Below are 18,078 nucleotides of genomic sequence, written 5' to 3' on the forward strand. Positions count from 1 at the left end.
TCAATGATAACCTTCCAGAACTGGCGAATAAAGAAGATATACAATTGCTCACATTGTCTATGAAGGAGGCATCGCAACTACTACGTGAAGCTCTCAAAGTTATGAACGAACCCCACAAGAAATATGATGAGCTTCCACTTCCAAAAGAAGAACCTAAAAGAGAATTCACACCAGTGAGAACGACTTATGAGGCAAAGCACTTTCCCTTACAAGTCACTGAAAAACCCAAGAAGAGCAATAGAATCTACACTCCAATTGGGATCCCATATGCGCAAATGTTCGAAATGCTCTCCGAGAGTGGCGAGGTCAAACCTCTCGAACCGAGACCATTCGAGTCATTAAAAAGGACAGATAGGTATTACTGTCAGTATCATCAATCAGGGGGGCACACTATAGAAAACTGTTTCAAATTCAAGGATTTGGTACAGAAAATGATTGATGAAAAGAAACTAGTCCAAATTCAACAAGAAGAGGATACAACCATTAATGGAGTTTGGGACAGTGATGAAGAAGATGTCTACCTAAAGGACATAGTAGGACCTTCACCTTCTGTATCATACACCACATATGACATTTGGGCTGAAGAAGATTCATCAATAGCCGTTCTCACAAGATCCGGGAGGATGCAACCTCCCGTTTCAACACAACCTATGCCTACCGTACAACAAGTTCCCATACCTATCATCGAAGACAACGACATTGTTAAACAGTTTGAGAAGACAAAAGTTGAGATGAATGTGTGGAAGCTCCTGACAACATCTCGAGAACATAGGTTGGCTGTAATGAATGCCTTGGATAAAATTGGGATAGATTCTGACACTACTCCTGACGGACTAGCTAACTTCCTCACAAGTGACCTTCCTAGTCCGATTAATTTGATCACCTTTTCTGACAAAGATTTACCCCCAGAAGGTGACAAACATTACAAGGCATTAAACCTCACGGTAGTCTGCAAAAGGATGAATGTTCCTATGACTCTTGTAGACAATGGATCGGCTATCAATGTCTGTCCACTTAGAACTGTGAGGATGCTCGGCATAAGGGATGAAGACTTAACTCCGTCCACACAAGGAATAAGAGCCTACGATAATACTCGTCGTCAAGCTCTCGGCAAAATTACTCTAAATGTAACGGCAGGAGCAATAGAACATGCTACTACTTTCCAAGTAGTGGACATCAAAGCCTCATTCAACTTATTATTGGACGCCCTTGGCTTCATGATCTAAAGGTCGTCCCTTCATCTCTCCACCAACAAGTAAAAGCCATAGTTGGAGGAATTCCAATCACTATATATGCTTCGCCAATGAGAATCAAATCCATAGAAAATCCAATCATTAACGTAGAGCACGACGAAGATGATGAAGACCTACGGGGCTTTAACGAAGAAGTCTCCTTAATCCAGGAGGATGAAAGGACATCTCTTTGCCATGACCCCCATTCCAACATGATTGTCAACGCCATGCTGAAGAAACAAGGACACTTTCCTGGGATGACTTTAGGAAAGAAGAAAGGAGTGGCAAAACCGCTGGAGTCACCTGGCTTCCCTAAGTTAGATACTTTCGGACTTGGTTTTGAACCGACACGGAAAGATCTCAAGCGAGCCCAGGACAAGTTTAACGCACGCAGGGACGCTCGCATTCAAAAGAAAGCAATTCTAATGGATCAGTACCCCCTTACGCTCAATGGTCAGTTCATAAAAGAGGGAGAGGACTATCCATGTCATGAATTTCCCGAGCCATTCGTTTTAAACGACATAAGGAAACCGGGATTCGAGATTTTCTTGGATTGCTACTTCACTGATGAAATCCCAACTCCCGTCCATAAGGAGAAAGCACCCCCATGCTTTGACTTTAACGTCATGGGATTACTGTTTGGGCGAGAAAATAATGAGCCAACTTATGAAGAAGATAACTCCTCACTCATTCAAACTGTCCTACAAAGTGAAAGCTTCGACCCCTCAAAGCTAATTACTCCAGCTGAAGGATAATTACAAGGGTGGCGCAAGACTATCAAAGTGACTACTCCAAGCGGAAGGAACATATCAATCACGACAGGACAGGGACCGATGTTTGAGGAGTCGACTGAGTCAGAGTCGGAGTCGGAGTCTTTCCCTTTAGAGTCTTCCAAGTCTTTAGTAGTAACATCTTCCCCTCTTATTTCTTCTCCTAGGATAGTTAGTGATCCAGTCCCTGAGGACATATCACTCTTTGATGTAATGATCTAAGAGTATAATAATATCTCTCATTCTCCTTACTTCGTGTGTTCTTCCCTAACTCAAGATAACGAGCATTGCTTAGCTAACGATGAAAAAGACAAACAAATTATTAAAGCAATGGAAACACTCGAAAAGAAAACACCGGGAATTGAAGAAACTGAAACAGTTGACATCTCGAATGATTCAACTCATAAAAGAGAAGTTAAAATCGGATTAACATTGAATAAGCAAGAAAGAACCGATTTAATTAACTTACTTAAAGAATTTATCGATATATTTTCTTGGTCTTACGAAGATATGCCAGGCATTAACAGAGAAATAGCTCAACACACTATACCACTAGTTCCAGGAATGAAACCTGTAAAACAAAAATTACGTCGAATGAAACCTGACGTAGCACTTAAAATTAAAGAAGAAGTTCAAAAACAAATAACTGCAGGTTTCATCAAGGTATCCAAATACCCCGAATGGGTCGCCAACGTCGTCCCAGTTCCGAAGAAAGACGGAAGGGTAAGAATGTGTGTCGACTATCAAGATCTAAATAAGGCAAATCCAAAGGACGACTTCCCTTTGCCACACATCGATATTCTAGTAGATAACACGGCAAATCCCGCGCTTCTCTCATTCATGGACGGATACGCGGGTTACAACCAGATTCTCATGGCAGAAGAAGACATGGAGAAAACAACTTTTATAACACCATGGGGCACTTATTACTACACGGTAATGTCATTCGGGTTGAAAAACGCGGGTGCTACTTACCAACGTGCAGCGACTGCTTTACTCCATGACATGATGCACAAAGAAGTCGAAGTATATGTCGATGACATGATTGTAAAATCAAAAGACCGTCCAGGCCATCAAGTAGCCTTAAGGAAATTTTTCGAAAGGCTAAGAAAGTATAACATGAGGTTGAATCCATCAAAATGTGCTTTTGGAGTCACCTCAGGCAAGCTCTTGGGATACGTCATAAGCTCTAGAGGAATAGAGGTAGATCCAACCAAGATTAAAGCAATCATGTCAATGCTACCGCCCAAGACTGAGAAACAGATTCGAGGATTTATTGGCCGGTTGCAATACATAAGTAGATTCATATCAAAACTGACGACGATATGTGAACCAATCTTCAAGAAGCTCAAAAAGAATGTACCAGTAATATGGGATGACGAGTGTCAAAAAGCCTTTGAAAAGATCAAAGCCTATCTCGGAAATCCTCCCGTATTAGCACCAGCACTTCCCGGAATACCTCTTAGGTTATATTTGACGGTTACCAAAGAGATAATGGGAGCCATGCTAGCACAAGAAATATAAAGCAAAGAGAACGCAATCTACTACCTAAGTAAAAAGATTCTCGAATACGAAACACGCTATACGCCGCTTGAGAAATTGTGCCTCACCTTGGTGTGGGCCACAACTAAGTTAAGACATTACATGTTGGTGCATACTGTTTTCGTAGTCTCCCGATTAGATCCACTCAAGTATCTATTCGAGAAATCTACACTCAATGGACGCATTTCAAGATGGATAGTCAATCTAGCCCAGTTCGATGTAAGGTTTATGCCACAAAAAGCTATTAAAGGATCCGTGGTGTCAAACTTTCTAGCAGATTTTCCAATAGAAGACTCGACGCCAATTCAAGACAATGAATTTCCAGATGAAGACCTAATGGTCACTGAAGATGATACTTGGACCTTGTATTTTGACGGAGCCTCAAACCAAAAGGGATGTGCCGTTGGAGTACTACTAGTATCACCTAAAGAGGAGCATGTTCCAATCTCCATAAAGCTCGATTTCGACGTTACCAACAATGCTGCTGAATATGAAGCATGCGTGGTAGGCCTTGAAATAGCTTTGGCATTGGGAGTAAAGAAATTAAGGATATTCGGAGACTCTTCTTTGATCATCAATCAGATATCTAAAAGGTGGAAAGTAAGGAGCGAAAGCCTAGCCCCTTACCAAACCTATCTGGAAACTCTTACCGATCAACTAGAGAAGGTAGAATATACATATCTACCTAGAGAGGAAAACCAATTTGTTGATGCCTTGGCAAAATTAGCCTCAATGGTTAGGATTCCCATGGAAATTGAGCAAATGCCTCTAACTATCGAAAAAGGCACAAACCAGCATACATCCAGGCTATAGAAGATGACGACTTAGTCCAAGAAGAAGAAGAAGAAGAAGAAGAACCATGGTACACAGACATACTCAATTATGTCACCAATGGAGAATACCCTCCTCATGCTGACAAAAGAGCAAAGCGAGCATTAAGACTTTTGGCTTCTCAATATGTACTCATAGACAACGAGCTACATAAAAGGGTACCTAAAGGTCGAGCTCTCTTATGTGTAGGGAAGATGGATGCACAAAGAGTAATGAGAATAGTTCACGAAGGAATTTATGGCACTCATGTAAACGGCAAAATGTTAGTCCAGAAAATAATTCGAGAAGGATATTATTGGACTACAATGAATAAGGATTGCCATCAATATGTAAAAAGATGCCCTAAGTGCCAAATTTATGCCAATTTACAACATGTCCCTCCATCTTTGCTCTACACCTACACATCACCATGGCCTTTCTCTACATGGGGAATTGACATCATTGGCAAAATTACTCCCCCAGGAACAGGAGGCCAAGAATTCATTCTAGTAGCAATCGATTACTTCACAAAGTGGGTCGAAGCGCAATCATACGCCAAACTCACTGCAAAACATGTAGCACTCTTTATTGAAATAAATATTATTTGTCGATATGGAGTCCCACATGAAATGATAAGTGATAATGGAACTCACTTTCAAGCCGAATGTGAAGAGTTGCTACAAAAATATGGCATTCAACATCATCATTCTTCCCCTTATAGACCTCAAGCAAACGGAGCAGTTAAGGCAGCTAATAAAAATCTAAAGACTATCATTGAGAACATGACGGAAAATTATAAGGATTGGCCTGAAAAGCTTCACTTCCCATTGTGGGGTTATCGCACGTCAATCTGTACATCAACAGGAAATACGCCATTTTCCTTGGTATATGGAATGGATGTCGTACAACCTGTCGAACTAGAAATACCATCTCTACGCATCGCGTTAGAGAGTAAACTCGATGAAGTTGAATGGTCTAGGGCAAGATACGAAGAATTGATTCTACTCGATGAGAAACAACTAGAAGCTCTACATCACACTCAGTGTTACCAAACTCGTATGGCTAGGGATTTTAATAAGAAGGTCAAGACAAGAAATATCAAAGTAGGAGATTTGGTATTAAAAGCACTAAGGAAAAATGTTTTAGACCCAAGGGGAAAATTTAGACCTAATTGGTCTGGACCCTACATTGTCAAGACAATCCTATCAGGAGGTGCAGCAAAACTAACTGATATGGATGGCAATGAATTCTCAAACATGACAAATCTTGACTAACTTAAGAAATACTACCCATAAGTACTTGAGTAGGATACTCAAGAGAGCTACGTTCGACCTGATTCCTTAAGAAAGGATACGTAGGCAACCCTTTACGGGTGCGGCCACTTTATTTTTCGAGATCACCGCGTTCCAGAATAGATTAAAAATTCAACAGAAAATCGGCGAATTATTGGCGTCGCAGAACAGAGCTTGGCGCCAGCCAGAAGTCATCAGCGCCAGCCGATGGAATTGGCGCCTGGCGCCAGACTTCAATGGCAGACGCCAAATGCCAATAACTGGCGCCAATCTGGAAATAAGCTCTGGGCGAATTTCGGTGTTTTTTGGAAAAATTTCGACTTCCGTACTCGAAGAATTTCTGGAAAATTAAATTTTTTTTTTTTTTAATTTTCATTGCTTTAATAAAATAAATTTGAAGTAAATATTTTAATTGAAAGCTAAAATTTCATTAATAAAATAAAATTACATTATTGATGGAATTTGAATAAAGCTGAAATAAATTAACTTTGAATAAAAATACCAATCTAAGTCTAATAAGTCTAAAGCTAAGCAATGCTCTTAATCTTTCTTTTCCTTTCTAGCTCTTTTCCAATTCTTGTCTGCTTCCTCCTCTTTATCCATCACTTTAGCTAGTAGGAATCCTTTAGAGGACCTACATTCGATTTTAGAGTAGATGGTCTCCCCTTCAGCTAACACTCCATGCTTCTTTTCCACCCAAGCTCTTTTATCCGTGGTGTAAGCTTCCCTTTTCCCTTTGTCTTTGGTAGTAACTTTCTTCCTAGGCGTTGCAGGTGTTTTGAATTCAATTCTTGCACCTAAGCGTTCCTTAGCAGGAGTCACCCTGTCACCTAGACGATTCTTCACATCGGTTCTACCCTGATCAATCGAAGATTTCTTCAGCAACCACTTCTTTACATCATTAGGTAAAGAAGGAGGAACCTTTTGGGTAATCACTTTCCATAAAGGTCTAGCGCTCCAGTAAGCATCGAATCTATCTACTTCTTGAGATACAGGGTACTCATAGGGAGGACGAAGATCCCCGGAGGGAATATTCTGAAGCAAGTCGTATTGTCTTTTTACCCTGCAGGGATAATAATAAGTTACACGAGACAAGCTTGGAAGACGGCAGAAAGGTTGCTTGTTAACACCAACCATCCTTTCTATTTTCCACCATGGGATGACCCACTTGATAGCAAAATCACGTGATTCAAAGACTTTTCTCCAACCATGGCGCCCAATTTTAGGGATGCGCTTCTTCCTTCTCACGAAGCAATTGGGAGTATATTTTTCAATGTCGTCCGGAGGGCTAATTAATCCTAGCCTCTCCTTTAGCCACATCTGTAAAAAAAATGCAATGCAAATAAATTATTATTACAATACAAAAATATATATTTTGATTTCTGTAATTAAAAATATTATTTTTCTACCTGTAATAAAATTGGAGAGCCGCGAAGAGGCGCTTTTGGGTCCCTTTTCAATTCATCTAGACTAATCATAGTCTCTCCAACTATTAATGGCATTGGATTTCTCCCTGATTCAATTTGTTCTAGTACAGTGGTTATAATTGATTGACCCTCATTATCTTTACCACTACTAAGAAAAAATTGATTAAGCATGCAAAATAAGAACGCCCTTCTTCTATATATATGAAAAGATTCAGAAAGAGGTTTATCAAAATAATGGCGTGCAAATTCTTTCAAACTAACTATATTGCCATCTACTATTTTTGATAAATCTCTTTCCTTTAAATTAAAGAAGCGCTCAAAATCCTTATAATAATATGCATCTACTCTAGGGATTGCTATAGGGTCTATTGCAGGGAAGCCTAAGAGAGCACCAAATTCCTCCGGCAAAGGGCTAATCTCACCATACCCTATTCTGAAACAATGGGTATCAATATTCCAAAATTCTAAAGCAGTATGTATGAAGTCTAGGTCAAGATCTACCCCTTTGATGCCATAAATTACCCCCAGGTGAAATAAATCTAATTCTTTTCTCTCCCTCGCATTTAGAGATCGACACCATTCATGAGTATATTGGGTGAAGGTCTTGGTGACTAAAGACATCATTGTTGTTATATAGAAGAGAATTATTTATTCGCTGGAATTATGAAAAGAATCGACTGAGCAAGGGGATTTTTATACACAAATTACGAGGAATTTTAATCAGATTAAAATATAGAGTCAGCGTCAATTGGCGTCAAAACCCCGTGATTGGCGCCAACCGCCTGCGCTTGGCGCCACACGCTAAGTATAGCGCCTGGCGCCACGCGCCATAGTGTGGCGCCAGCTGGCACCAAGTTGCCAGACCAACCGCGCGTGCTCAACTTGCGTTTTTAATATTAAACTCGAGTCGGTTAATGACTTTATGGCTCTGTTTAATCCTTTTCTATCCTTTTTCATAATTAATTAAATATAGCTACTATTTTTAATTTATATTATTACTTTTGGACTTTATTTTTAAATTCCAAACACCCGACACTTTCATTCGATTTTTTTCCTTTTTTATTTTTTCTTTTTAGGGGAAAGAGTCGGATACCCTCCATCAATAATAAAAATGACGGAATTTTTGCGCAAAATTGTTGTCACGCTTTTCTTGCACACACTAACATACACATAACAGTAAACAAATTTATGATTACATAAATATACAAATGTGTCTAAATAATGAGTCTAAAGCAAAGTTCTATAAAAAAGTCAAAATAAAATACATACAGGAACAAACTACGACGCCGAAGGACGTAGGCCCATCATATCATAAAATTGCGCCGTACGAGGAGTCACCTCTCCACCAGCGCCAGCTCCAGTCTTCGTAGGAGGAGGAAGACTCAATATGGGACCACTCCAGCCAGGATCAACTTGAGGCTTAGGCCGCGAAGGCTGCTGCGATGAAGAGCCTCCCTCGTACATCCCACCACCTCTGAAAGCCGAGGTAGCCTCTCCTACCGGCGCAGCATGAGCACCCTCAGAAGAAGATCCCGAGCCCTCTGCGACGTCAGCTCGAGTAGCCTCACGGCGACCACCTCTACCCCCTGACGAAGTGCGTCGACGTCTCGAGCTAGACCTCGCTGGATCCCTCCGCTCCTCATGTCTCGTGCCAGTGTGAGAAGCAATGGGCTGGCCCTGCAAAAAGAATTAAATCAGAAACAAAATAAAATTGAAGCAGCAATGCAAAAATAATGAGTAAAGAAAGGCTACCTCTCGGATGACGTCATCCCGACGGCAAGTGGCCGCATTCCTCATCCGGACGAGCTAGCTCCGGAAACCACCTTGTGTGAAAACTGTCAGAAAAATAAGTCAGTAAATATGCATGATATATTAACACAAAAGTCTGAAAAAACTAGGCTTACTTGAGTCTGGTGGCGAGGAATTGACCGCTCTACGAAGCGCTCACCCTCGGGAGCCGGAGAAATCATCTCCTCAATCGGCCCGTACATCCCCTGGTAGTGGATGGACATACGGGGTGGCACGAACCCAGCAGCACCGTCCTGATAAGACAAAAAGGTCAGTAAAACATTACTTGGGGGCTACTTAGTGGAAAGTAAAGCTAAGAAAATCTTACCCTCACATCCTCAGCGGTACAGGGGCTGGAGCTAACAAAGGTAGTAGCTCCTCAGCGTAACACCGCCCGAGGATCACATGGGACCGCCAAGGGGTATCAGCTCCCTCAGACATGCTCGACAACCGCGCCTCGTCGAACATATGACGTGGTGGAGCAGCAGGAACGACGAAGACATCAAAAGAATGTTGTCTAGCGACCCTATCTCCTAAGTACGCGATCGCTCCATAAGTCCCCAGGAAATAGTGACGCTCGGTAGAATACTGTGCGGCTAACCCAGGGACTGTCCAACCGCCCCACGGCTGGTATACCACCTCAGGTCCCTATAAAAAAGCATCAATCAGGCAAGAATACATATAAAACACCGCGGAAAAGCAAGATAAACAATAAAAATTGTACCGAAATGATCCGGTTCCGGACATGTGTAGTAGACATATCCACATGATGACCGCCCCAAGAGGCGCTCACTGGAAATCCTCGCGGCGATTGTCTCGCCGGCGCAACAGAAGGAAAGTACTCGTAGAACCAGATCTACAAGGAGTTAGAAGTGTGAGAAAATGCTAACTAATATGTAGAGCTAAACTTTATAGGGAATAAATGTTTACCTCTACGACCTTCCAAAAGGCAAACAAAGCAACGTTCGTCCCAAAGGACCGGTGTCGACACGAGTCCCTCAGCGCACGAACGAAGTCAGCATAGGCCAAACTATCCCAGTCATAAGTTTCGATCCGGTGGAGATCACGGACAGATGGAGGTAGTAAAGCAATGCCCTACTACCCTTGTCAGGGGAGAATGTTCCTGACAACAACATCAGCACAAAGATACGCACCCGCTGCTCTCGGGTGGTCGCATCGTCATCAAGAGCCGCTGCCAGCGTCGAGCGGCGAATTTCTCTAGCACTAAACTGAGTCGTCTCGACCTCAGCCCGGGCCCAAATAGCGATCGGCCCCAACAACTCCTCGACCTCCGAAGAGAAGACGTCGATTCCACTATCAAACGGCAGTGGCACAGAAGTGAACTCAAGTCCTGTGATGAGACTGAAGTCCGTAGGGGTTACCATCATCTCGCCCCAAGGGAAATGGAAGGTGTTGGTGGTGTCCCAGAAGAACTCCACCAAAGCACGCACTACATGATGACCCCCGCTGGAGGCGACCATAGCCTCGGAGGTCTCGAACAGAGTAGCTAGCCCGCAAGACTCCCATAGGAGCCTCGTCTCAAGATCCCTGGCAATGTACATCCTGTACAAATCGCCTAAACCATTGCAGCCGGAGCCGTGATGTCGTGTCCTCCCGGGCTTGGTGCCCCGTCTCACTCTCTCAGAAATGTGGTGGATAGGGGCAAAGAATAAGGTCCGCTCATCCCACTCCGGAAGTCGACCAAGCGAAGTGGAAGGCGTGATGTCATCCTCTACGGGCTCATGCTCCCGTCTAGTGTTTCGGGACCGTGAACCCGAGCCTTGTTGTCTAGCCATGCTACATTGTGCAAAATTATCATGAATTAAGGTTCTATACTATCTAAGGTTCGCCTAGCCGCATGATACTATGTTCGCAAAAACAGAGTACGTAATACTAAAACAGAGCACAAATTCAAATTGAGCATGACAGCATTTTTCAAGCAATCAAACAATTTCTTGCAACACTATAGTGATTATTGTGACAAATTAAACAAGAATTGCTAGCAAAAACATCAAGAACTAGTCACATTGTTCTTCACGACCTTAGGAGGTCTAACAATGGCAAATTGCTCATTTCTTCACCAAATTGAGTCAAACAAGTCTCAAATTACTCCCAAGACAATATATAAACATAATCAAGCAATTTCATGGCATAAAACTTGGCAAACCAAGCAAATTGATCATTATAAGTTTCGAATTTTCATGAAATTCGTGAATAAACATGCCAAGAATTCATAAAAGCTGGTGTGAGTTTGAAGAAAACCTACATAGATCAAGAAAATAGATGAAAAGAGCTTTGATTTGCAACAAATTTGAGCGAATTCGGTTGAGAAACGAGCAAGCAATGAGCAATTGAAGCTTTATGGTTTCTTCGAGCAGTTTCGCGACGAACAAAGCAGCGAAATGAAGAGGAAAGGGGTATTTAAGGAAGTCCTCGTGCTGGCGCCAGGCCCTATGCATTGGCGTCACAAATTTGGCTTGGCGCCTGGCGCTAAGGCCATCTGTGTGGCGCTGATGGTTTTTCAGCGACGCCAAAGCACCCAGCCACCTGATGAGGTTATGTTAGTCTTCAGCAACATAATTTGGGTTCCTTAGTACGCCAGTTAGCCCCTCTAAGCAATTTGACATGATTTAGTAATCGGCTTGATTACATAAAGTGATCGACCTGATAAAAGATCGTCTCACTTAGCTTAAAGCGCCTAAGCATTGGCTCATTAGCAAAAGGCATCGACATATAGGTTCAAGAGCAAAAGAGCACCGACATACAGGTTTAAAGCAACAGAAGCGCCGACGTACAGGCATAGCGGGAGCAAAGTTCAGGCGAACCTTTGGAAAATCATCGCATCAATTGAGGATTGTTTCAAGAGAAATAATCTTCGATGGTATTCCCTAGGATGTGGAATATTATCAATGCGGATGAGGATTGTTTCAAGAGAAATAATCTTCGATAGTGTTCCCTAGGATGTGGAATATTATCAATGCGGATGAGGATTGTTTCAAGAGAAATAATCTTCGATGGTATTCCCTAGGATGTGGAATATTATCAATGCGGATGAGGATCATTTCAGGCAAGGCAATCTTCTATATTGGAAGCAGTTATGGGCGTAGCGGTATTCAGGCGGGATGACATTCTCTAGCTTGCAGGAGGTCATCAAAACAATTGGTTACTTTCAGAGACGTGTGCTCGACAGTGCAAGATACGCGTTTCTTAACTCTTTTATCTGTTTAACTAATGCTAGTTTTACAAGTATCGGCGTTGCAAGACTGATTTAGGATCGCAGAACGTTCTGAATCATTCTCCGTCCCTATCGATACTTTGACTTTTGTTTTTCGAAACTCGCGTTTCTCCAAACTCAGTCAAAGTGGGGGCTTCTGTAGACACCCATTTGTGTCTCCCAAAAACCAAACCCAGTGATGAGTACCTTTCGTGTCGAATCATAATCGAATGAAACGAAAGTGTGGAAAGTCTAGTGTTGTGGAAAGTTTTAATTTCTTTTCTCTTCTTTCTGTTTTTGAAAAACTTATTTTAAGAAAACAGCCAATCCGGTTTGTTAGGTCCATGATATGGGTCCAATAGTAGTTTAGTTGGATGGGGCTTGCAAAGACCTTTCCAACGATATATTATAAGCCCAATTCCGATGAATATTGAGGAAGTTATGGCCAATTTACTGAACTGGGCCCGATTTGAGCTTTAAGTACGGCCCAATGATCTAGGGGAGGGCCTAATATGATTTATCATTCCTAATGCAATTAGGAATGGTTCTAGTCTTCTAGATTCTTCTAGAAGGTTCTTTTCATTCCTAATTCAATTAGCATTGATAAATTGACTTTTGTTGACTTTTCAGAGTTTTAATCAAAATCAAATAGCATTTTTGAGGAAATTATATTATTTTATCCTCCAGTACGGTAAACTTATCGGATTTTCGGAAAACGCGTAGGAATCAGGCTTGGCGCCTAACCCCAGGCCTTGGCGCCTAGAACCAGGCCTGGCGCCTGGCGCTAGCCATTGGCGCCTGGCGTTAGTGGTGGTGCCTGGCGCCAGTTAGCCAAGGGTGGCGCCAGCTCTGTTTTCTGAGCGTCAGACTCTGTTTTGTTAATTTATCTTTTTGGCTGATTTTCTCTATAAATATCGTATTAAAAACTTTGTTTTCATTCACCATTCATTATCAATTAATCATCTACATCCATCATTCATCAACAATCATTATTCTTTCTCTAAATCATTCATCTCTCTTAAAACATTCAATTCTTTCTTTCAACCTTTGCTTTTTCATACAAAATTCCGCATTCACAAGATCTAGAAACACCTAGCCAGATTCGAAGTTGCCTTCGCTCTAGACGTGAATGGTTTAATTTCTGAGGGTTTGGTCCCAAATATCTATTTCAATTATTTAATTTAATTGTTTGTCTATTATTTTCCTTGAAATTACTAACGTGTGTATTTTGTTATTAGAAAGAGATACGAGGCATCAAAGTAAGTGCTTTAATTGGTTTTAATTGATGTTATGATGTAGAAATCATGTTTACATTGTTATTATGATATTCCTAGTATCATGTCTAAGGTAATTTTAATATTAAATATGATTCCTGCGATGCTTCCTATTTTCTTCCTAATATTTATGATTGCTAGTATCATGTTAGGGCTAAAGATTTGATTTTTATTGCTTAGTGACATGCTAGGGTTTGTTATTAATCTTGTTAATATCATGCTTAGGATCTTGCTATTTTTATTATGCTTTAACATGATTCATGATTATAATTATAATTATTGTTATGATTATTATTATGTTTCTTGATATTTATTCTTTATTGCTTGATCACACCTTTTATGCATGTTTAAAGGGAATTGGTACTTGTAATCACGCTTAATAAGATATTAATAATCTTGTTTAGGGTTAATTTGATTATAAATTCAAGTGATCGCCAATAATAGATTTATTTGTGCATTAATATTCAACCAACATAGATAAACAGGTTTAGGGTTAATCTTAATGATTGCATATTAATTAAAAAGCGCACATGAATACGATCAGAATAAAGTAGAGGCCTATTATTAGGGCATGTTCAATTTCTTTTAGGTTGGATTTGTACCTTCATCCCCGAATCCTTATTTGGTTCTAGACCTTATGCAGTTGACGATCTCTTAGATCGTTAAGGGGTGTAACCTTCACCTCGTGAACGGTTTACAAGCTCCTTAAAAAACTTGTTGGCGACTCTTTTGCTCTATCTTCTTCCCTTTTGGACGCCACCGTACTTTAGTGTATGATCACAGTGGGGTTCAAGCTAGTGGGATTTTTAAAGGATTGAAATTATTCCCTACACAACTATAAAAAAACGGAGGAAGTATGACATAGCGCCACATGGATGATGACATGACTACACATTAATATTAGAATAGATATAAACCATTACAAATTCCAAACTTTTCATTACCACCCTATTCCACCATTAGTGTCACTTTATTACTTAATTAACATTCATTTTACCATTTTTGTATTATTATTTAAATTTAAGGCATTGGTTAGAAAATATTATTTAGACACTCAATCTAATTTTTTTCATTTTTTGTAAACATTACCCGGGGTATAGACAATCTTTTCTCTCTAAGAATGAGCCATAATCATCTGCTTCCAAACCCCCCTAACATGGTTGATCAATTGAATCGTTCAAATAAGAAACCAAAAAGAAAGGTTACGCATCTATTCTTTAATAGAGAAACCGAGCCTAGAAGTAACCAAGATAACACAGATATGGATCTTGAAGATGGGAATGTTTTGAGAGGCCATTTAGGTCACACAACAAACTCGGAGGCAGAACACATGGCCAATGGACAAAACCCAATCCCTCAGGCCAATAATGTTGTGCCTAAGTCCTTTCGGGATATGATAAGGGATACTCAACTTATTATCCATGGAGACATGGAAAACCCCCTTGAGATTGAAGAGGATGATGTCTCTGATGATGATGAAGCCCCGGAAGGAATGGGGGATAATGAGAGACGCCCTATTATCTTGCTTACTAAGGAGGAGAAACGTGCCCTGCGCCAAGCATGGAAGCACACTCTCATCATCAGGATGTTTGATGGGAGTCTAGGTTATATGGGACTGATGAAAAGACTCAAAGGAAATGGAGTCTCAAGGGTGACCTGATTCTCACGGACATAGGGTGTAAGTATTTCATTGCAAGATTCAATAATGTTGATGATTACAATTATGTGCTCACGCAAGGTCCTTGGCTGATTGATGATAAATATTTAACTATACGAAAATGGTCTCCGAATTTTATCCTTGAGGAAGCTTCAATTAATGTATTGACTGCTTGGGTAAGAATCCCAAATCTCCTAGTCGAATATATTGATAAGGAGTTCCTTAAGAAAATTGGAGCTAAGATTGGTAAAGTGGTTAGGGTAGATAAGTCTACAGCCTATGCGGAGAGGGGACAATTCACTAGATTAAGTGTAGAAATTGATCTATCGAAACCCCTCTTAGCTAAATTATGGCTAAAAGGTAAAATCTGGAGGATGCAATACGAGGGAATTAAAATGTTATGTTATAAATGTGGTAAACTCGGGCATGTCGAGGATCGATGTGTAATTGATAAAAATAAGGATCAAATGGTGATTGATAATGTCAATAATCAGTTAAACACTACTAATTTTCAGCACAAGGAAGCTGTGCAAAAACCTGAAGAGGTTGATAACTACGGTGATTGGATGCTGGTGAAAAAACCGGGTCAAAAGCGCACCTCCAAATCCGAGAAAACGGGTCAGGGGAAAAACAGGAAAGTACTATTTTAATTAAGGAGCCAAACCAAAATTTAAATAAAATACTACAAAAAATTCTGGTAGCATGGAAGGAAAAAGATCTAATTTTGAAGTACTTGCCTCCCAAGATAAAGATCATGATGCTTTTTTGGAAGATTTTGTGGGAAAAGATAAGCAACCAAAAGCTATTAATTTGGAAACAGGGGATAATTCTAAAGATTTGAGAATATCATCTTTGACTAGTGGTGAACTAAATATTCCCACCGTTAATCTTGGTGACCAATCACAAGATAATTTTGGAAATCAACCCAAATCATTATCTTTTAATTTTGGGAAGAATAATCAGGGGAAGAAAATTGGAGGCTCATTTAATAACAAGAAAAAAGACGCTACAAGGGTCGCAAAGGGTATAAACCAAGCTAGTACGCCACTTGCTCCAATTACAAACGTGACTACACTCAAGCCACCAGTACAAACATCTTGTGCTAAAGAACTTACAGGGAAAGAAAATTCACTAATAGCTATTGAGAAGGACACTACACAAAAGCATAGAGAAGTAGTAGGAGAACAACAAGATTTAATGAATGGGTGGAGGAGATGGATTTATTGGAGGTGGAGTTTAGCGGGCCGAATCATACTTGGTCTCGTGGAAATTCTGTTGAAACTTATACAAGTGCTAGGCTTGACAGAGAATTGTGAAATGGTGAATGGAGCCTAAGATTTGCAAATGTAGGAGCTAAAGTACTACCAGCTGTGCAATCAGATCATTGCCCTATTCTCATATCACCAAACGGCTTTGCACCTATCTCCTCGGTTAACAGGCCTTTTAAGTTCCAGGCTGCATGGTTAACGCATGATCAATTTCGTGGTTTTATTGAAGATAAATGGGACAAAAAATTCCTCTCGTTCCCCTTCTTAGCCAGGTAGCGCATGAATTACAAGAATGGAATAAAAATGTTTTCCATAACATTTTTAAAAAGAAACGCAACTTGTTGGCTCGGCTTGGTGGGGTGCAAAAATGTCTTGCGGAACAAAGGTCAAGAGATTTAATCAAACTTGAATCGAAACTTCGGAAGGATCTTGATGAAGTGTTAGAGCAAGAAGAGCTGCTATGGTATCAAAAATCGAGGGTTGAATGGATTAGGGATGGGGATAGGAATATCTCGTTCTTTCACCTCAGCACGATAGCACGTCGATGGAGAAATAAAGTCACTGCAATAAAAGAAACGGAAAATGGAAATTGGTTGTATGAGAAGGATCAAGTTCAGAATAATATTGTTTCATATTTCAAATCTCTATTTGCTGCCGAGGAGACCCCCCCTGATTGGTACAATGCCCACAGGCATATTCCCATAATTTACTAGTCGTGATTGGGATACTCTCTCGAGACCCTTTGCTAAATGTGAGATCGAGTAATCAGTATTTGAAATGGGTGCTCTAAAAGCCCCAGGGCCAGATGGTTTCCAAGCTCTATTTTTTCAGAAACATTGGGATTTAGTAGCGGAGAATGTGTACAAGGTGGATATGGATGCTTTAAATGGCAAGGTGTTACCGGAAAATCTAAATGAGACTTTTATAGTCTTAATTCCCAAGGTGGACAATCCTGAACTAGCAACTCAGTTTCGTCCCATTAGCCTTTGTAATGTGGCATATAAAATAATTACAAAGGCCATTGTTAACCGACCGATGATGCCCCATTTAACATCATGCACTCAAACTAGTTTTGTTCCGGGGAGACAGATTACAGATAATATTGTCATTGTTCAAGAAGTGATCCACACTATGAAAAATAAGAGAAGTGGAAAGGGTCTTATGGCAATCAAGATTGATTTTGAGAAAGCCTATGATAGGCTACGATGGGATTTCATCAAGGACACCCTTTATGAAATTCAATTTCCCCTCTAATAACAGGTTTAATAATTGTAGACACCCAATTGTGTCTCCCCAAAACCAAACCCAGTGATGAGTATTTTTCACGTCGAATCATAATCGAATGAAGTGAAAGTGTGAAAAGTTTAGTGCTGCGGATAGTTTTAATTTCTTTTCTCTTTTCTCTATTTTTTAAAACCTATTTTAAGAAAACAGCCAATCCAGTTTGGTTGGTCCATGATATGGGTCTAATAGTAGTGTAGTTGGATAGGGCTTGAAAAGAGCTTTCCAATGTTATATTATAAGCCCAATTCCGATGAATATTGAGGAAGTTATGGCCAAATTACTGAACTGGGCCCGGTTTGAGCCTCATATGCGGCCCAATGATCTAGAGGAGGGCCTAATATAGATTTATCATTCCTAATGCAATTAGGAATGGTTTTAGTCTTCTAGATTCTTCTAAAAGGTTCTTTTCATTCCTAATTCAATTAGCATTGATAAGTTGACTTTTTAATCAGAATAAAAGAATGTTTTGAGGAAAATACGATTTTATGCTCCTGTACGGTCAATTTCTATCTGATTTTAG

Source organism: Chenopodium quinoa, unplaced genomic scaffold (genome assembly GCF_001683475.1).
Source record: "Chenopodium quinoa cultivar QQ74 unplaced genomic scaffold, ASM168347v1, whole genome shotgun sequence".
Classification (NCBI taxonomy): domain Eukaryota; kingdom Viridiplantae; phylum Streptophyta; class Magnoliopsida; order Caryophyllales; family Amaranthaceae; genus Chenopodium; species Chenopodium quinoa.